Consider the following 14,697-nt stretch of genomic DNA (forward strand, 5'->3'; position numbering starts at 1 on the left):
ACTTCTCTGCCTGAAGGCCTTGCTGCCTCTGGGCACCTGGCAGTCTGTGTGGTAGCTCAGGTGGCTTCTGTACAACCCCCACACCACTCCCTCAACCCCCCCCACCCCGGAATTGGCAGCTGCAGTGGGGCGCAGACCCTGCAGGGACAGCCGCAGGACCTCTAACTTCTCCCCTCTGGGCCCATAGGTGGCAGTGGGACACCAAGGGTCTTCAGTCCTCATATCAGGCATGGGCACACTCTGTCACTTGACCTCATTCCTGGCATCCCACCCTAAGTATATGGACCCCTGCCCACAGCCACACTCCCTCAATCCCCCAAGAGGGGAAGGGGGTGCTGGTGGGCAGGCCCCTTCAGTGGCCTGGGTCTGGGAATACGGGTCCCTGGGGATTTCTGTGGCAGGCCCCACACACCCTCAACACTGGTTCAAGTTTGTGCCTTGCGGCTCTGTGTGAGAAGAAGGGCTGAGGGAGCTAAGATGGGATTCCCTGGGGTGAGAAGGCTCCTGGGGTGGCCCTCCTCTACTCGCTGCAGGAGACTGTGGGGGGGTGGGGCAGGATTTCTCACCTCTGCCCTCAAGGCCAGCCTTGTGTCTCCCAACTGCAGGCCCAACTCTGACCTAGGATTCCATCTTCCTAAAGCCTACGCAGGATTTCTGCCTTGGCAAACCCTCCCTAAAGCCACACAAGCTCCAGGTGGAGGGAAAGCAGGATGGGCAGAGCAAGGTCCCAGTCTGGGTCTTGTTCACCTTGTCATGGAAACTGAAGGAGAGGGAGGAAGGGAGCAGGGTGGACCCCCGAGATAAACCGTCCTCCAAGGCCCCACTCATTCTGGAAGCCAAAACAGGTCCTCAGGGAGAGCAGACCCTGATCCTTCCCTCCCAACGCAGCAGGGCACACACAGAGGCCAGCGCCACTCATGAGGGAAAAAAAAATAAAATTATTTTGGGGAAGCTAAGTAACTGTGGTATGAAGAAGCCATTAGCCCATAGATGATGTACTAACATGAGGGAAAAAAAAGTTTTTATCTGCACCGTTTGTGTTTTTTCTTGGAGGAAAGTTGTCCTGCTGGGAAAGGCATGAGAAGCACACACTGGTTGGCCAGGTGAACTGTCTTTTTTAAGGAGGCAGCGCCTGGGTCAATGGGCCTGCAGGGTGGGGCCTGAAGGGCCCGGCACCAGGGACCTCATTCTGGCAGGGTCTGCTCGGGCACTCTGGCACCCTGGTGGGGAAGGGCCACCAGGTATAGTTGTGGCCCCTGGGGGTGCCCTGTGGACTTGCTGTCTCCCTCATGACTCTCCTCTGCTCTTGGTAGGAGAGAACCCTGTGGTAGCAGACATTGGGGTCTACCGAAGCCTGGAGATCCTTTTTGCACCAGCCGACCTCCAGGACCCTGAGTCCCTGGTAAGGCAACATTTTCTCCTCTACGATACGCCCAACAGCCCTCACGACCACCTGAGCCTCCGCAGAAGCGCTGTCCATGGCTGACCTGCCCATGACTTGTCCCTGGCCCTGGGATGATGAAGCCTTGCCCTTTTGAAGGGAATCTTTCCCTCTGCCTCTACTGGGAAAGAACCACTGGAGCAAGTGCATTATCCTTCTCCTGAATAGTTTTCCGGAGGCGCCTTCTCCTTCTTCAGCAAGCTCTCACAGGCCTTGCTTCCCGAGGCCTCTCCTGACTCCTTGCTCTGGACTGGACGTCTCACTTCAGTGATCTGGAGGAGCTTCATTTCTGAAAACTCTTTGTCAGGCTCTCTCGAGGGGGACCTCCAGGAGCTCGCTCTCCTCTCACAGGGGACACATGACCTGCTCAGGCTCTTACACTGGTGCTGCAGTCCCAGGGGTCCTAGCTGCCTGTGGGGGCTCTGGTCATGGGATCTTTTGCCATGCAGCACCTCGGAAGTAAATGTGTCTTCACTGGACCTGCTCTGGAAGCTAGACAGAGATCCCTGAGAAGCCAAAATGTCAGCAGCGAGGAACATGTTGGACTGACTCTTGAAGGAGACTCTCCATCGCACAGTCTTGAAGGAGGACCCCGGCTTCACGAGGCCGGTTCTCTGACTCCAACTTCTGGGACTCCGATCCCCTGCACCGTACCTCAAGGTGTAGCTCTTCGAGGTCTCAGGTGACCAACTTTGTACGTTGCAAGGGACTGTCACTTTTCCCTGAAGACCCTGAACTTCTCAGCTTGCCACGGAGGCCTTGGTTGTTGGCCAGCACACAGGATTCTAAGGTGACTCCCCAGGCAGGGGCCTCCTTGAACTCCCCCACCTCCCCAGGATCTTTGGCACTCAAATTCTGGGGCTTTAAGTTGAGCTCTAGCATGGTCATGTCCCGTGAGGCCAGACCCCCATTCACCCTCCTTAGCTCCTTTGTGGCCATTGCTGGAATTAGACTTGACTCCAAGTTGCTGTTCATAAGTGTTTTAGAGGCAGTCTCATTGTGCCAGATTCTTCCCACAAAGCTGTATGTGAAGGTCCGAGAAGGTGGCCTGGGCCCCTGTACAGCTAGAGGGCCACCCCCAGGTGAGGTCCCTTCCAGAGCCTGCTGGATTTCCTCACACATAGGCTGGGGAGCACCAAGGGGACCCCCCCCAGGTGGGGTAAGACTCTTTCATCACCTCTCCTTGATAGGGCTGAGAAGGATTTCCCACGAACTTGGTGCCTAAGCCAGCCTTGGATATGCAGGTGGCTGAGCGGGAAGGGAAGGACTGGAAGAGGAGGAAGCCCTTCTTCAACTTGAAGAGGTTTATAGTGTTGAGAACCTTGAGGGGGAGGCCCCAACGGTGCTACACCCTGAGCCTTTTGATATGTGCTTCTAGCATCCGCTGAGCATATGGACTGAGGATGGAGAAGTCGTGGGAGGGCTCCCAGCACTTGGAAAGCGCTGGCTTTCCAGGTTTCCCATGAGGGCTTGGCTTTCCGGGAAGGTCCGAGGCGTGGTGGGCAGCAAGCCTGGAAGGATGAACATCCAAAGGCATCTGACCCTCTCTGAACTGCCCCAACTTTCTGAAATGGGCTCTCAGGTCCTTCTCTACGTGCTTCTCATCTGTACTGCTTGTGGAGGGCTTCATGTCTGTGTCTGACTCCTCAAGATTTCTTCCTGGAGCCTTCTCTGGAGAGCTCTCTGAGCCCTTGTGTAGATCTTTCCGGATCCTCCCTGCACTGGACCTTGAATCCATGCCCAGTCTTTTTCCTGGCATGGTCCTTCCTGGGTACCTGGACCCAGTCTTCTGTGTGGCCTGGCAGCTTCCACTCGTAGACTCAGACTCGGCCTTGGGACTGTGCCAGCTGTGTGCCTGGGGAACCTTCTGGAACTCTTGGTGAGGCTGTATCTCTAGGGATAGCTGGATCCTGCAGGATGGGCCCCTTCCTTGCTTCATGAGCCTCTTCCAAAGGTGTCAATCTGGTTGCTCCCAGAGCTCAGAGTCGATCAATTCTCCAGGAAGGACAGAGACTGACCCATGGCCCTCGGGGGCCTGGCCACCCTGCAGAAGGTCAGGAGGACCTTGGGTAAAGACTTGCTGAGATCTTTTCATCATAGGGGGTACCTTGCCCCTTTCTAGTTGCCTCTCCAGAAAGTGACATTCCAGGTTTTGAAAAGTAGTTGGCATGTAAGACAGTGTCTTCTGGGCTACAGGGCAAGACACCTCATACCTCCCCATCTCGGGTGGCAGAGAGGAGCTTCCAACTGGGACAGAGGGTGTAGGGCCTGCCTGCATCTGGGGCTCAGTTAGGGGTGGGAGCTGGACTGATCCAGAGGGAGGGGCTTGGGCTGAGTCAGAGGGAGGGGTTGGGGCTGAGATGGAGGAAGGGGCAGGGTATGGGACAATCTCAGGGTCAAGGGTTGGGGCTGGGCCAAAGGGTCATTTAAGTCGTGGGTCAGGGAGAGGCGTGGAGCCATGTTGCCCTGAATCTGGAGTGGCAAGGCATGAGAGAGCTCATTGAATATGACAGACGGGAACTCCAGTGGGGGATCAGTCACCCTGACAGTGGCCACCAGGGACTCGCTGTGCAGAAAGGGGAGACCCCAGAAGAGCTAGAGGCATTTCTTCTCTAAATTGTCCCTTGGAATCTTGGGACGTGGGGGCTTCTCAGGACCAAGCAGCTGTTTTGCTTTGCCCCTCATGCTCCAGAAGGACAGGCGGCCCATGGTGTCCTGCCCATCACCTGGGGACTTGAACATTCTCCCGGAAGAGGTCAACTGGTATTTTGACCTTTCTTTCTTGTCCTTCTCCCTCCAAGACCTCAGTTCTTTTCTCTTGGCAATGAGTATTTCCAGAAGCTTCTGGACATCCAGGTTGATGGAAGAGGGGGATCCTAGTCTCTTCCTGTCTGTGTGTGGAGTCTCCCCAGAACAAGGCTACTGGTGGGCCATGGGACAGAGGCGCTTGACAGGACTCCAAGCGTGTTGAAGTGGACAGGTTCCAGGCATTGTCAGCTGCCTGCCACCAGGACAGGGCCGAAATGGGGCAGTGTGAGCGGCCCAGGCCCGAGATGGCTGGGACAGGAGAAGTTGACCTGTCAGCTGACCAAGGCATGTGTAGAGCTGAGCTCTGTGGGATGAGGCACGGCAGGGGTGCCCTTGAGTCACACTGAGGGAGAGTCAAAGGAGAGTCTGGCCACTCTGGGGCCAAGGAGGCTATCAGAGGCCCAGGGGAGGTCTCTGAAAGAGAGAGACATGGTGGGGAAGGGGGAAGAGCAAGTGGCTGGTGTGGAAAGCCATCCCGGGGGAGGAAAGGCTCTCCTAGCCAGGAAGTAGTCAGGAAGGAGTGTGAAGCAATGGAAATTGAGGAGGTCATTGGTCCTGCTAACAGGGTGGAGGCCAGAGGCCGAGGGGACACCATCACTGGAGTTAGGGCAGGTGATGGGGCCAGAGCGGGAGAGGCATCTTGCAGAGGCTCCCTGCATGGCTGATGGGCTCCAGCTGGCACCCCTTGTCGCACCTACCCAGGGGCTGCTTGTCGTAAGAGCTGGTGAAAGCCCCTCTGGTCAGAGAGCCTCTCCAGGTGGCTGTGGGAGACAGGAGGCATGAGCTGCCAATGTAGCAGTTGGGCCCAGGAGCGGACCCCACAGCCCTACACGCACACCCCCACATCATAATGTTCCTGATTTCCCTCAGCCCGGGGCTTTGGTCACAATCAGTCCCCACGGGTCCTCCCAGTCCCTGCAAACAGCCCCAGAAGATGTTCCCTGCAGCCTGGGGATCACACTGTAGACTTAGAAGAAGAGGGCATATTCTTTACCTTTCCAGAAGGGAGAACAGGTCCTGAACCTCTTCCAGATTGTTCAGAAATTCTTCAGAAATTCTCTGAAACCTGGAAACAGGAGACCGGGTCACAGCAGAAGACAAGGTCCAGGGATCTTACAGTAGGCTGGGTTCAATGTCCCATTAGGGGAGACCTTTGGGGGATTGGACTCGGGAGCCCCAAACAGCACTGTCCAAGGCCGCATGCCCGCATGGTGACTACAGGATTCATGATGGGGATTGCTTTGTCTTTTCCAAAGTGCTTCCTCATCCATGACCTTGCTGGGGGAGGAAGGACTACTGTAGCCTCCAGAGGAATCTAAGCAGAGTTGAACAGCTTGTCCACAGTGGGAGTGGTAGGTCCTGACCCCAGTCCCGGCCCTGGGGCGCCTGGTGAGGGATACCAGTTCCAGCCCCTCAGGGCTTCATTCTGGTGCAGAATCTGGGAAGCCTCCGGGTTCACTCTCCCAGCTCAGGCCCTAGTGTCCTGGAGACAGTGGGACTGGGCCTTCAGAGCGGGGGGCACAGTGTAACTGGGGCACGCAGTGGTGAATGGCAGACACTCACCTTTCACGGTCTGATTTTTCTTGCTTGTGTTGCTTCTTCTTTGTGGCTCCACTTGGTACTGAGATAGGAGAACACAGGGAGGCTGGGGCCCCCACCCCAGCAGCAGATGACCCAGCGCTCAGGGGCCTGACTTCCACTAGAGAGGCAGCTCTTAACCTCCGGTCCTTGGCCACCCGTCACTGTGTTTGGGATGCTGCCCTAGACCCCACCACCACCACACCTGGACTCCGGCCCGAGATCTTCAGGGAGAAATCCTCATGTCCCTCTAACCCTTGCCTGGTCTGGCTTGTCTTGGATGGATGGTGGTCTGCTCTCTCCTGAGAATACCCATTCTATTCTTTCTCATTTCGCGAGTCTCTCCAGTGACTCGGAAAAGTGGAAAGAATAATAGAAAAGAAGATAGAATCACACTCTACTGGGTCGGGGCCGAGGGTTTCTTACCTTCCGCTCTTCCTTTGTTTCTTGCCTCGTGGTGAGGACGGATCAGGCTGGAAGGAGTTTAAGAAGACAAAAAGCCCTAGTCCACACACAAAGGCAAAGGTGGCATTAACTGCCCAGAGAGTGGGACTGGGGCTCAGCCAACGATCAGTAAGGAATTCCTGAGGGAAGAGATAATTCTCCATCTCTTCCCTCTAAAAAGTATTAATGTCCAATCGCACGGCTGCCCTCAGGTAGCTGAGCCCTGAGAGTTAGTGACCGATTGCACGGCTGCCCTCTGGCAACTGATCCCTGGGTGTGTCCATGCAGACACAAGCCCCATGCCCACATCACAGAGCTGTGGTCTGGTCACAAAGGGCCCTTGAGGACAGGTAAGGAGGGACACAAGTAGCCGGACCACATCCCCTCTCCACCGCTAGCCCTGTAGCTCTGTCATCCCTCCGCCCTCCCAGGCCTGACACTGCTACCTGCTCACCCTGCTAGAGATAGACCTTTGTCAATTCTGTCAATGTTGCCTTTGTCAATTTGCCAATGTTCCTGCTGTCCCTCAGCCCAGGGCTTTGGTCACAATCAGTCCCCATGGGTCCTCCCAGTCCCCGCAAACAGCCCCAGAGGCTGTTCCCTGCAGCCCAGGGGTCACACCGTAGACTCGGGAAGGCCCACCTAGGGGGGAAGGGGGCAGATTCTTTACCTTTCCAGAAGGGAGAACAGGTCCTGAACCTCTTCCAGATTGTTCAGAAATTCTCTGAAACCTGGAAACAGGAGATTGGGTCACAGCAGAAGACAGGGTCCAGGGATCTTATGGTAGGCTGGGTACAATGTCCCATTAGGGGAGACCTTTGGGGGATTGGACTCAGGAGCCCCAAACAGCACTGTCCAAGGCCGCATGCCCGCATGGTGACTACAGGATTCATGATGGGGATTGCTTTGTCTTTTCCAAAGTGCTTCCTCATCCATGACCTTGCTGGGGGAGGAAGGACTACTGTAGCCTCCAGAGGAATCTACGCAGAGTTGAACAGCTTGTCCACAGTGGGAGCGGGAGGTCCTGACCCCAGTCCCGGCCCTGGGGCACCTGGTGAGGGATACCGGTTCCAGCCCCTCAGGGCTTCGTTCTGGTGCAGAATCTGGGAAGCCTCCGGGTTCCCTCTCCCAGCTCAGGCCCTAGTGTCCTGGAGACAGTGGGACTGGGCCTTCAGAGCGGGGGGCACAGTGTAACTGGGGCACGCAGTGGTGAATGGCAGACACTCACCTTTCACGGTCTGATTTTTCTTGCTTGTGTTGCTTCTTCTTTGTGGCTCCACTTGGTACTGAGATAGGAGAACACAGGGAGGCTGGGGCCCCCACCCCAGCAGCAGATGACCCAGCGCTCAGGGGCCTGACTTCCACTAGAGAGGCAGCTCTTAACCTCCGGTCCTTGGCCACCCGTCACTGTGTTTGGGATGCTGCCCTAGACCCCACCACCACCACACCTGGACTCCGGCCCGAGATCTTCAGGGAGAAATCCTCATGTCCCTCTAACCCTTGCCTGGTCTGGCTTGTCTTGGATGGATGGTGGTCTGCTCTCTCCTGAGAATACCCATTCTATTCTTTCTCATTTCGCGAGTCTCTCCAGTGACTCGGAAAAGTGGAAAGAATAATAGAAAAGAAGATAGAATCACACTCTACTGGGTCGGGGCCAAGGGTTTCTTACCTTCCCCTCATCCTTTGTTTCTTGCCTCGTGGTGAGGACGGATCAGGCTGGAAGGAGTTTAAGAAGACAAAAAGCCCTAGTCCACACACAAAGGCAAAGGTGGCATTAACTGCCCAGAGAGTGGGGCTGGGGCTCAGCCAACCATCAGTAAGGAATTCCTGAGGGAAGAGATAATTCTCCATCTCTTCCCTCTAAAAAGTATTAATGTCCAATCGCACGGCTGCCCTCAGGTAGCTGAGCCCTGAGAGTTAGTGACCGATTGCACGGCTGCCCTCTGGCAACTGATCCCTGGGTGTGTCCATGCAGACACAAGCCCCATGCCCACATCACAGAGCTGTGGTCTGGTCACAAAGGGCCCTTGAGGACAGGTAAGGAGGGACACAAGTAGCCGGACCACATCCCCTCTCCACCGCTAGCCCTGTAGCTCTGTCATCCCTCCGCCCTCCCAGGCCTGACACTGCTACCTGCTCACCGTGCTAGAGACTGACCTTTGTCAATTTGCCTTTTGTCCTGCGTGAAGCTCAGAGAATACCTGTTCCCCTTGAGATCTCTAGGAAAAAAAATAAAGAAAGTAGATAAATCTGGACCTTCCTTGGGATTTTGGTTAATTCCAAGAACTTTTGTCTCCTCTGTGCATCTCCAGTCTCCCCACATAATATGTTCTTTGCTTGCATCACCCTAGTACAAAAAAAAACCTCAAATTTCTTTTGTGCCTCTTTAGCCATGTCCATTTTGAAAACAACTTAAGATGTTTTATTTCAATTATTCTTCACTAACTTCAGCTAGAGGGACTATAAAATTAATGATTATTCAAAATTTACAAAGATTGAGGAAGTAGGTAAGGACTTCCAAATGAGTTCACATTTCTCCCAGGCTTGCAGTGAACTGCTACCCAGCAGCTCAAGTTTCTCACCATTCAAGGTGTTGTCTAGAAAGTAGCTTCAGTTCTGAGAATGTCTTGGGTATGGAGTGTTTTGCTGACACCACGGAAAGTTGCCTGTGTGGTGATGTCATGCCCCTGCCCATGGGTTCTGACTGTGGTAGGGCTGTGAGTTAGAGCCATCGCTTTTGAAAATGCTTCACCAGGACCTGGGCCAGACTGAAGAGAGCAGGCCTTTTGAACGAGTGATTCTGCTGATAGAGCTAGAGAAAACCTACCATTTTGTAGTAATAAAGAATGGGGACCAACCCAGTCCTGTCGAGTGGAAGGTATGTGCTCTGCAGTATCATGCTCAAGTTACAGTGAACTACAGTGAAACATTGTAAGTTTACATTACTTAGACATGCTACTGAGGAAGAGATAAAAGCGACTAGCAGAAAAATTGTGAAGAATGGTTGCATTTGTTCTAGTTTTGAAACTATACAAAATAAAATATGATTTAGCGATGCTTTTACTTTGGTAAAAATATAAAGTAAAAACAGAGAATAGAGAACAGGACTAATAGACCGGAGAAGAGAAGTACAGACGACTCCAAAGATGTGGATGATACTGCATTTCTTAGAATGGTTGGGATGTGTACGGGTTTCTTTTCCTTATTCCTTACATCTTCTATATAATTTATAAATGTCACCTTGTAGCTTTTAAACACTAAGATACACTATAATGTAAACAACCCCTTTGGAAATAAAATCAGACATAGCAAAAATGAAATGGCCAATAGGAAGGGAGGAGAAAAACTGATTGTAAGATGTTTTGTCCCCTGCAGGGGTCTTTGTTGCCAAGACCTTAAAGATCCCAGTGTGACTTTTAGTTTTGAAACCTCCCCACTGCCCTGTTTATGACAAGCTGAATCCAACTAAGATCACTTTCTGATGGTTCCCAAACCTAAAAGAATAAAATGCAGGCTTTTGATTCTTAGTGGATGGTACTTGCTTTCTCCTGGCTGGAGATTTTTAGCAGTAAATGAAGGTATTGGGCTGTGGCTGTTAGCAGGCTGCATTCTGACTGTGCCAGGCAGCAGGGCCTGGTTCTGGCTGGCCCACCACCAGGGCTCGTGGAACAAGGTGACCGTGACTCAACAGAAAACAGATCAGACCAGGCCTCACATTTGGGGATGGATTTTATTAAATCAAAGAAAAGGAGGTGAAAATGTATTTGAATTTAAGCCAGGGATTTTCAGACTAACAAGCCCTGAGCTTGCCAAGTGATGGAGAAAAGGGAGCTTTTCATAAATAAAACTTGGAGAAAAGTAAACATTTGAGATATATAGCAGCTTTTGGAGAAATTTAGATGGGGCTTTCATGTTTGGAGCATTTTGCTTGTTCACGTTATAAACACTGATCTCCATATTTAGGTATAATGTGTATCTTTTTGTAAGAAAAGCACAATGTTTCCAGGTATTTACGCTGGGCAGACATCTGAAGTGCACTATTACATGCCTCGTAATGGCACGGATGCTCACAGAGATGGATTCCACTCCTGTTTTCTTCTTCCGTGTGCTTCATCTGGTACATAATAAAATCTCCAATGATAGAACACAGGGTGTACCACCCTGCCTTTTCTAAGATGAATGTCAAGGTTTGAGAAATGTTTTACCTGGGAGTGCTCACTCAACAGCCCAGGTTATAGCACTGAGCACACCTGTGCCTCTGTGTCATCTATTCAAATCCGGGAAGGTCAGTTGAGGTCCTGCCCAATCTCTGGGCCGGAGAGACACAAGCCCCAGATTCTAAAACATTCCCTGAAATAGACAAGAACTCCCAAATGGTTCTGCATTTCTCCCGGGCTTACAATGGAACCTTCTTAATATTCATGTTAGTATCTAGAGAAGGAGTTTAGCTTCCAGTATAAATATTTTTTTGTAAATCCAGTTTGGTGAGACCTGGAGGATTTTTGTGGTCCCTTTCACTACATAGAGGATGCTTCTGCTTCATATCCTCTCTTGCCTTTTAGCTTTCTAGGATTAGTGAAGTTGCAACTACTTTGCCTCCTACCTGAGTCTTCCATCGACAGAGCAACTGCACACATTGGAGGATGTGATAATGTGTTTCAATTCATCAGATTGGCTAAGCTAAAAAATGCTGGGGAAGGAGCAGGATCACAGGTGCTCTCATATGTCCTGGTGAGGCATGAGTCGTGGTCATCCACTCCAGAATATTCCAGGAGGAGCTATTGAATTTTAAAAATGGGCTTACGTGCATGTTCTCAGAGCACTGAAAAGTATGGCACACAGAAAAGGAAACCATCAACATGATGAAGACAACCTACCAAATTTTCCCAGGATCAGAGCAGGATATGCAGAAAAGTTTCAACAATTTGGGTTATTGTCATCTTTAATTGACAAGGAAATGACAGTCCCTCCCTAGATATGATGTTGGGAGATATTTTTTTTAAAGATTTTATTCAATTGAGAGAGTACAAACAGGGCAGACAGGCAGAGGGGGAAGGAGAAGCAGACTTCCCACTGAGCTGGAATGCCTACATAGGGCTGTGTCCCAGGATCTAAAGATCAGATAGAGGCAGACACTTAACCATCTGGCCCTGAACCCCCATTAGGAAATTTTTATGAAATGGCACTAATTAGCTCCTTGGATCCTCAGATGTCCAAGCAAGTTGAAGTGAATCTGAAGCACGCTGTATTAGGACATTGGATCGTGCTGAATGTCAAGTTGATAAGACCTGGTCTATTACATCAAGGCATTTGTAGATTCTGATTTTGCCACTTAAAAGAAAGCAAATGATGCATGGCTCCTCCTTGACAGTGAGATAGTCAGAGGTATTTGTAGGGGGCAGGAGCAGGAAGTTGCCAGGACTCCTCTCTCTGCCAATGTTTACACACCATTAGAGTAAGTTTCCTTTAAAATGCTCTTCTGTGGGACGCCCGGGTGGCTCTGTTGGTTGATCCCCGGAATCCCGGGATCATTTTTAAATACCTTTTTGAGAATTCTAACACCTATGTCTTAACAGGTCCCACATCTTGGATCCTCAGGATGTCCAAGCAAGTCGGCGCCCGCCCAGCTCCATGGAGATTCTGCTGTATTTCATTGGATCCTCTGAATGTTCTCCTGGTCTATTACATCTCATTTGCTCTCTCTTCACTAAAAAGAAAGTGATGCATGGCTCTCTCTCAAGTAAATAAATAAAATCTTTCAAAAAAAATGCACTTCCGTGGTCCGACTTGACTCGGACTAACTCCCTGGCCCCAGCGACCCCAGCTACAGTCACTTGCCCAACTTGCTGGTCACATGTGTTTCCACCTGCGCCATTGGTTACATGAAATTATGGGAATGCTGTGTGGTCACGCTTTGTGGATCACAGTGGTGCTCGTCCTTCTCTGGAGAACACAGAACGCAGAGTGTGAGTTTCCCCAGGCCTGGTGTGGAAATGGATAAATCCGTGCCGTGGCTACATTCCCTCTACCCCTGAAGGGTGGGGGGGGGTGGGAGGTGGCGGTACCAGGTGGTGGGTATTATAGAGGACACGGATTGCATGGAGCACTGGTGCAGTGCAAAAATAATGAATACTGTTATGCTGGAAATAAAAAATAAATTAAAAAGAAAAAAGAAAGGGACTGAAACTAGTTCCTAATATAGTCTCACTTAAAAAATTATTTTGAGCAAATGTGTGCTTTTCTGAAGCTCCTAGAGGTTCTTGCAGCTTTATTCAACAGCATAAACCCATGTGTAACCCCCAGTTTTTCCATGATGCTAAGTGCTGACTGTCCCTTCAGGTGGTACATAACATCCGAAATGAAAAATAGTACTTAAACTCTTCAAAGATTATTGCTTTAATAAAAATGTGCAATTTACTTAACAGTACTGAGCTCTAGCCCTCTCTCTAAACAGACCTGGGAAGATAAGCCATAGCCCACAGCTTGGCCCCTGAGCCATAACCATAAGTATACAGCACCCCACAGATACCATTACAGTCATAGCCAAATTGACAAGAAATCCTGAAGCACCAGAAATTGCCTTAGCAATGCCTTCTCTGATGCCAGGTTCATGGCTTCTGCCTGTTTTCATGTTCATGCTCTATGTAACAGCATTCATTCCATACCTGTGCCAAAAACATTAATAAGAAGCCCAATGAGTGAGTAACGGAAGATGTCCTTGGAAATATTTTCCAAGGGCACATTTTTTTTTAGATTTTTTAATTTATTTATTTGACAGACAGAGATCACAAGTAGGCAGAGAAGCAGGCAGAGAGAGAGGAGGAAGCAGACTCCCTGCCGAGCAGAGAGCCCGACGCGGGGCTCGATCCCAGGACCCCGGGACCACGACCCGAGCCGAAGGCAGAGGCCTTAACCCACTGAGCCACCCAGGCGCCCCCAAGGGCACATTTTTTTAAAGGCAACAGATTTTTTTCCCCCCGGAGTTTGGCATGTTTTGGAGGATGAGTTGTTCTCCACTTTCTTCATTATCATTTTGAAATCTGAGATGTCATGATGACTCACTGCCTCTCACTTTGTTGAGCCCTGCAGCCTTTCTTATCCTTCTTTAAAAAAAAAAAAAAGATTTATATATTTATTGGGGAGAGAGTGATAGAAAGTACAACAGGGAGGAGGAGCAGAGAGAGAGAGAGAGAGAAAATCTCCAGCTGACTCCCTGCTAAGTGCTGGTTAGCCCAGCTGACGCTGAGATCCTGATGTGAGCTGAAATCAGGAGTCAGGCCCTTAACCCACTGAGCCATCCAGGTTGAGTATCAGTCATCCAGGTTGAGTATCAGCCAGCCACGGGTGTCCACGTTTATTTCTTTGTTACACATCTCCACCCTGCTCAATCTGACACACTTCTTACGCTGATCAGGGAGCTAGTCAGATCTCCCAATCCATCCTGGGAATAGCTGACCCCAGAGCCATGTGCCTGGCCCAGTGTTAATTCCAATGTGAGTCGCCTGGCTTCCAAGCTTCCTAACCAGGCTCTTCTCCGTGAGGATACTGCACTAGGTTGGGGGGTGAGAGTCATTCTTAAGAATCACAATTGTGGCTGACACTGCTATTCTTCATGCTAAGGCTCAGGCTGGGTGGGTGACAGATGGTCTGTCAGCAATTCTTTGAAGGAAAGAAAACCATGCCTGGGTTCTTCAGTGGGTAGCTCTCTGCCAGAGGATCAAACCCAGACTGGCCTGCTCAGAGTTTGGGGAAACCCAGCATCCTGGCTCCATTGCCTCCAGGAGAAGCAAATCCCATGCTCATGTTTTGTTGATGTCTGGCTATATGTCCCTTCTTAGTTGCAGTTGTGTATGTTTCTTATTTGATTAATTTTATTCTTACGATCACTTTGCCTACTACTTTATGCAGTTACTGGATTTTCATTTTTTTTTTTTTTTTTCTGGGTTTTGGTATATAGCCTAGTCCTTTTCTATACTTTCTTTGATGGTGCTTGTTGAGAATTTACTAGAAACTTCTGTTAGAATTTTTATAATTAATAGCAAGGCACATGCCAGTAATTCCCAAGTAAATATGATGCCCATCTTCCATTACTTATTCATCATTTTCTTAATTACAAATGTGAAGTACTTTCTGTAGTAGGGTTCTAGAATGTGTATATGTGTTTACTGAGAGAGAAAAAGAGAAAGACAGAGACAAAGAGAGAGATTTAAAGAATTTGCTGACTGTGAAAGCTGGCATGTTTGAACTCTGCTGATTGGCGGCAGACCAAGCTGATGTGGCAGTTTGAGTCTGATCCCTTCCTGGAGGCAGAACTCCTTCATACTTGGGGACCTCAATCTTTTCTTTTAAGACCTTCAACTGAAGCAAGAAAACAGATGGATCAACACAAAAATACTCATAACAAAATAAGGAAGAAATACTCATAA

The 14,697-nt window shown here is 50.4% G+C and overlaps 1 long non-coding RNA gene across 2 annotated transcripts; it reads right to left on the reverse strand.

Annotated features, from left to right (window-relative positions):
• Nucleotides 1–335: 335 nt before the first annotated feature.
• On the reverse strand, nt 336–7,911 carry LOC123390205. 2 transcript variants are annotated; one of them, XR_006604873.1, is made up of 6 exons: nt 7,500–7,911; nt 6,942–7,002; nt 6,254–6,300; nt 5,813–5,870; nt 5,244–5,315; nt 336–5,010 (listed from the first exon to the last, which is right to left on the reverse strand). It is a non-coding gene; the product is annotated as an uncharacterized LOC123390205 (long non-coding RNA). The 2 variants fall into 2 exon arrangements; XR_006604872.1 differs by having other exon boundaries at nt 5,813–6,300.
• Between the last annotated feature and the right edge of the window lie 6,786 nt (nt 7,912–14,697).

The sequence above is a fragment of the Mustela putorius genome, unplaced genomic scaffold, assembly GCF_011764305.1.
Source record: "Mustela putorius furo isolate JIRA1106 unplaced genomic scaffold, ASM1176430v1.1 tig00537291_pilon_pilon_pilon, whole genome shotgun sequence".
NCBI classification, from domain to species: Eukaryota; Metazoa; Chordata; class Mammalia; order Carnivora; family Mustelidae; genus Mustela; species Mustela putorius.